The sequence below is a fragment of the Etheostoma spectabile genome, chromosome 17, assembly GCF_008692095.1.
Source record: "Etheostoma spectabile isolate EspeVRDwgs_2016 chromosome 17, UIUC_Espe_1.0, whole genome shotgun sequence".
NCBI classification, from domain to species: Eukaryota; Metazoa; Chordata; class Actinopteri; order Perciformes; family Percidae; genus Etheostoma; species Etheostoma spectabile.
Genome location: NC_045749.1, coordinates 22,725,529 through 22,732,207, shown reverse-complemented (window position 1 = coordinate 22,732,207; position 6,679 = coordinate 22,725,529). Strand labels below are relative to the sequence as shown.

General features: G+C 45.0%; 1 protein-coding gene across 6 annotated transcripts in view; it reads right to left on the bottom strand.

The window, feature by feature from the left end:
* The window catches only part of LOC116705639 (protein shisa-6), a 66,491-nt gene that overhangs the window by 47,436 nt on the left and 12,376 nt on the right, over positions 1–6,679 (bottom strand). The gene's annotated exons all lie outside the window — the stretch shown is intronic.

Sequence of the window (6,679 nt, the reverse complement as noted above, 5' to 3'; positions counted from 1 at the left end):
ACATACAGTAGCACAGCACCTCTGTCCTTCTCCTTGCATCGGCTGCATATTCAGTAGAGCAACAGATGTAGATGTCACGCCATCTCTCAGTATTATGTGCAAGAGAAATGTGTCTCGAGCTCTTTTCTGCTTATGAGTGTAGTGGCCCCGGCCCTGCTCTCTCCTGGACCTTACTAACACTGTCGCTTTGGTTATTCCACACAGGGCTTAGCTAGCGGGTCAGCCCTGCTACCTCCCTCTCAACCTGACCATCAGTTCTTATGAGCGAGTACACTTTTGCCCGATCGGAGCGTGCTGTCAATCAAAAACAGCCACCGAGCGTAAAAAAAGTGAGCCGGCTGGCCAGATTTTCAGCCAGTAAAACTAATTTGGGGCCACAGATTGCTCCCTGAAGTGGGACCTGGTTTCAAAGTGTTTAAAGAGGAAGTTCTGTCAGTGAGGGATGAAAAGCAATCTGTGGAAGGAGAGCAAGCAGTGATCTCCTAATCATCGCCGGCCAACACCAATATCTTTTACTATAAAGATAATCATTGACTTTGATGAGACTTCTAGGGCGTGTAAGGTGATCACTGGAGGCAGCCTTGCTAGCCTGACTACTTGTACTTTTAAAAAAGTCATCAGTGGAGAAGCATACAATATTATTTTTCATAGCAAAGGGAAAATATGGTAGAGGATGTTTTTGTCTTTTTTTTCCTGAATTTAGGTTTGACATACAGAGCTATGTTCCTTTTCTTTAATATAATTAAATGTAATCCTCTGTCATAATTTACAAATTTTGCATTGTCATTTTGAGAAACAAAGACTACAGAAGATGACATTGAACCCTTCATGGATACTCATGCTAACATAACCTCTATTTGTGCTGGTTTGGAGAGCCAAACGTAAAGGCAGAACTTAACCTGCTGCTGGGACTGTGGTGGTATGTCCCCTGTCCATAAAGGACTGCAGGTCCTAACCTGCTGCTGGGTCTGTGGTGGTATGTCCCCTGTCCATAAAGGACTGCAGGTCCTAACCTGCTGCTGGGTCTGTGGTGGTATGTCCCCTGTCCATAAAGGACTGCAGGTCCTAACCTGCTGCTGGGTCTGTGGTGGTATGTCCCCTGTCCATAAAGGACTGCAGGTCCTAACCTGCTGCTGGATCTGTGGTGGTATGTGCCCTGTCCATAAAGGACTGCAGGTCCTAACCGCTGCTGCTGGGACTGTGGTGGTATGTCCCCTGTCCATAAAGGACTGTAGGTCCTAACCTGCTGCTGGGACTGTGGTGGTATGTCCCCTGTCCATAAAGGACTGTGGGTCCTAAACTGCTGCAGGGACTGTGGTGGTATGTCCCCTGTCCATAAAGGACTGCAGGTCCTAACCTGCTGCTGGGACTGTGGTGGTATGCCCCCTGTCCATAAAGGACTGTGGGTCCTAAACTGCTGCTGGGACTGTGGTGATAAGGTAAGGACTGTGGCTCATACTCTGCTTCTGACTGGCTAGTAGTCCTTACCTAGGTACTGAGATGGAACAGAAGTGAGAACTGTAGCTAAACAGAGGGCTCAACACACAGGGCAAAAAGAGGAGCTGCAGCAGTGTGCAGTACAACAAAAAGATGTAAAGTTATTCTGATATAACCTCTAAATACAACTATGAAACATTTTCATTTCACTGTAAATGCATATCAGGTCCAAATATTGGTTTTATTAACTACTTATAATCGGTATCAGCCTTGAAAAAACAGTATTGGGAGATCCCTAAAAAGAAGACCAAAATCCTTTGCTTCATGAAATCACTTTAACTTTAATTCCTCTTCACTCAAACCTACAGTTTCTTGTGTGTCACCGTGTTTTATTAAATGGTGTGTCCACAATGATTATGTTTGTTCATTTTATAACCACTTTCACTGTCAGTATGAATGTGTCTCTGTGGGTTGGTCACTACAAACCACCATTTGTTATAAAAAGTTAGATTATTGCAGCGTGAAAGCTGACTAGCACTGGCTCGGCACCCCCCATCTGCCGTGACCCTTGGAGCTGTCCTTCCCCACTCTGGCGTTTAGCTGTGAGTAGTATAATAATAACACGTTACTGTGGTTTTATTTCATAGATTTTTGTCAGTCTAAAGAGGAGGGTAGAAAGGCTTTGCACATCCCATTAATGCAGCTGAAAATCACCCAGGCCTGGCCAGTGGCGCAGCCCATCAGTGAGTCAGCAACGCTGGCAAACTGAACTGAAGGTTGCAGTGAGGGACTGTTTGTCTTTACTATTTGGTCTGCTGGAAAATGTGAGTTTTGCATCAGAGATTTCATTTTCCATCTCTGGTTTGATGATGCGTTTTTTTAATGGCCACTGAATGGCAGTTCCTGTCTTTTTACTCGTGGCTTAAACAACGCCAAAGGTTTTCACGGGCGGATGTTTTCATCTTATGCCTCATCATCCTGGAGTGTTGATTACACGGGCTGGAAATGATGATACTGCCTGTGGGCTTGTTGTTCCACGGGTCTGATTCATTCAGAGAAACAGGAGACGACTGTTTCACAATCAGAGGGAAGGACTGAGACGCAGAGAGGAGCTTTTATACTCTGTCATCAAGTTCTTCACAAAAGGTAAACAAAAAGGACAAATTAGAGCTTTAGAGCACATTACAGCTGTGATAAGGCAACAGTATGCTTTGTTAGATCCTCTCCCTTGATAGTCCCTACGGCCTCTTAGTACTGCACTACTGTACAACTTGCTGCATAAGGAGCACCCCAATCAGTCTCTCTTGCAGTCGTTAATGTGCTGTAATTGCACAGTAAATAAAAGTTCTGTGATAACATCCCCCTCTAATTCTGCGGCTACATCCCCATATCCACTATTCCAGACACATCATGTTCATAAAAACAATAATTGCCTGCCATGAAAACCAATTTGACTTCCTCCACAGGGCGGAATTAAAAGTTAGGCTTAGCAAGGTAATGAAGTACGGCACACGCTAAGTCAAGGATCGAGGTTTTGTCTGAGGTAATCACTTCTCCGGATGCTGTGGCTTGGCTGTGTTTCATGTCAACAAGACTGACATATGGAAAAATAATTAAAATGGACGCATTCAACCAATTTCAGCTGGCAAGTGGCATTTTTAATACCTTATCAAATATGCATGCTGGCTGTCAGTCCACTGTCCTGTCGGAGGTAATCCAGCTACATCGAAGGCCCAGAAACACACACAACTCTGGGTGACAGTGTGACAGTGACGAGGTTTGCTCGGTGACAGTGAGTGAATAGAAAAGTACACCGCAGTTCTTCTGTGACAGAAACAATCAACATAAGCCAGAAATTGGGCTTCAGTCTGCGTAGGCTACACGGGATGATGTGCTGTAGCGTTGCATCACCGCTACCAGCAAAAAGAGGAAGCTCTCTCTTATCTACCTTCTGAAATGATTTTCCCAGAGAACTTTTATACACTCTCTGAAGCTTCAAACCGAGTTCTGCAGTTTATACACCCAAGGCAGTGTAACAGTGCAGTCCCATCTGACAGCACACACACAGACAGAACAGTGAGCATCCTCATTAGCTAGACTCCGTTTGACAGAAACCTCTAACTTGCTGCCTCCTAATTTTGGACAAGAGGACAACAGAATCCAGAAGAGCTGGGAATGTGTGAGGCGGTGCATCGATCTGGACAGATGGCTGACAGGACAGGAGCAAGGTAAGAAGCTGCGCGTGCTAAATAAAGTTTAGCATTACTGAAAGATTGTCCCTCTGGGAAAACACTAGGCTGGAGGAATTTTGAAAAACACAAGTAACAAATAAAAGGGACCCCATGTGTTTGGGCCATTAAATCTTCCCCAAAAGAAAGAAAGAACAACATAAAGCATTCACTCCAAACTCCCACATCCAAACCACGACTGCAGCCAGGATTTCTGGATGTTCATTACTGTTTGGACAAAGCCTGGACGTCGAGCAAACACCTTCACACTACACCTGGTTTTGGGGGGGGGGGTCATTCAAATGCAAAAAACTAAAGCCCGTGGTTTGACAAAAAGATGGTTGCATTGCTCTTCTCTCATTATACACCTCTTTGTTCTCCTCCTATATACTGTTGCACAAAGCAAGGGCGTAGGTTTTCTCCCAGAATTGGGGGGGACAAATCCTAAACGGGCGGCGTGGGGATCCTCCCCCAGGAAGATTTGAGCGACAAAACCTTAATTTCCTGCATTTTTTTTGCAATTTTAATGCAGAAATATGTGTAGCACAAGAGGACGATCCCTTGTCAGACATCTCCTTGTTCTTCAGTTCCTCACCACTTGCCGGGAGGCTTTACCCTGCTGCTTATGAAAAATAACAGTTTACAGTCCACGTTTTGGTAGTATAAGAAAAGATGGCCATCGCAGTGAGTCAAATGAAGAGGTTTAACAACGACTTCATGCTTTTCAGTTATTTTCCAATATCTTCCTGCCAGGCCAACATCGGCACAAAAAAAAAAAGCATTCTAGACTTTTGCTTATATTATTACTTTCATCTGGCACTTCTATAAATGCACCTCTTCTTTTTCCTGACCTTCAGCACTGCTCTGTTAATCTCAGCGAAAGATACTTTGCATTTCCTACAGCTCCTTCACAATAAAAGCTTAGTTTAGCCACTTCCAGTGTGAACACAGAACCTTCTTAGAATTAGTATGCAGTATGACATTAGAACACAAAAGAAAAGTCCCTCTGTGTGCCCACGAGACATGGCCACAACAAGTTCAGGACCTTTTTCTTAAGGTTGCTGAGAGGCATTTTGGGAAATGTAGGACGCCATGCACTAACTAAAGTAGAATATCACAGGGTAAGCCGAGGGGAAGGTTAGCATGGCACAGAGATGCATTACAGCAAACTCTTGGACTGCAGAATGAGAGTCTGGCTTTTAGTTGGCCATCCCGCCGCTCACGGCAGATCTCATTTAGAGTTCAGCACGCGGCTGTTTGTTCCCAAACACACAGATGTGAAGCATCCAGCTGCTGAACACTCGCTGACCTCACCTGTCCTCCCCTAGGGCTGCACACACACACACACACACCACACCACCACACACACACCCACACACACACACGCACACGCACACACACACGCACACACACACACGCACATTCACAGCACCTAACACATACCCCCACGCGCACACACACACGCACACGCACGCACATACCACAACGCACACGCACCACACACATGCACCACCCACACACACACACTGCACAAGCACCACACACACGCCCACAAACACAACACACGCACAAACACACACACACGCACACACACACACACACACACACGCATACGCACACACACACACACACACACAGCTTGCCATGTAATTAACAATCAAACACACTTTCCGCCTGTATAATTAAGCACCATGAGAGACGGCGTGCTTACTCAAGCCAAAGGACTACCTCAGGACTCCAGACCTCGTTCTGTCAGCGGGGCAAAAAAACCAACTGAGATGCAGTGAAGAAGACATCTGGTTCCAGATTCAAGGGAACAGAACTTTCCCACTGACTGGCCAGTGATATCTATGAGCGTTGTTACTCTCTGCCAGAGCAAACCAAGCTGTGCAAACCTCTTCAAAACTAATAAAGCTCAGTTTGATTAAACAGGACTGTTTAACCTTAACGTGACTCCGTCTCATCACTGCGAGTGCTCATCAGCCCACAGACTGGCCGCGCTCAACTGGAAAATCCATCCCCAGATTTTGGATACATTCAATACTGGGATCAAGTGATTTAGTGACTGCTAAATCGTTATCTGGACAGATACATGATTGCGTGTTGTCAAAAACACTTAATATGCTTAGGTAGGAGCAATTTATATCCTCCAATCAGTGGAGGAGAGAAGTGCTGATAATGTAGCTGAAGCCATTTTGCTTTTGTAGAGATAAAGAGTGCTTGTAAAGAGACTATGAGAGAGCGGGGGAGGCTTGGTTAAACTGTTTTTCCCTCGACCAGCCTGAAGTAATTGTACACTTGTGAAATACTACAGATAATACCAAGCAGCAACAATACCCAAACCAAACTTGAGACCAGTGTTTCATTGATTTTAGATTGCAATCCACAGTAAAACCCTGCCTCTGGGCACACGGCAGTCCAACCCAGACGAAAGAAGAATACTGTTTTGAAAGTGGGGCTCTTGCACATGCTTTACATACTTTTTTGCAAGAAATCTTAGTGTCAGCAGACCTTTCCAAGATCTCAATCTGTCACATTTCATTTGTTTCTGCAGCAGAGGAATCAAAGGCTAACCACTGCAAGAAAACCCAGATTTCACTGCACAGATGCTGAGCACTAAAGCATACCCCATGCTGTTGTTGTGACAAGTAGCCGGAGATGCCAGAGTGATGCTGTTATGATATCTGTACAGAGGGGAAAATCTATTTAGGAGAATCAGGATTCATAAAACCTGGGGGGGGATAAAGTACATCGAAAAAAGCTACTAAATTAGATTTCATGTAAACATAAATATCATGGTTCCCCATTAGAAATAAAAGTGGAGAAGCTGGAAATACATGTGCAGCAGTGGAACCAGATTACCTCTAATGTAACTATGGCGGTTTTTACTAAAGCACTCACAATCTGGCACAAACACATTCAATTAAAGCAGTATCAGGTAAAGGAGTTGGCCTCGCACGCACGCACGCACACGCACGCACACACACAGACACAGACACACACACACACACACA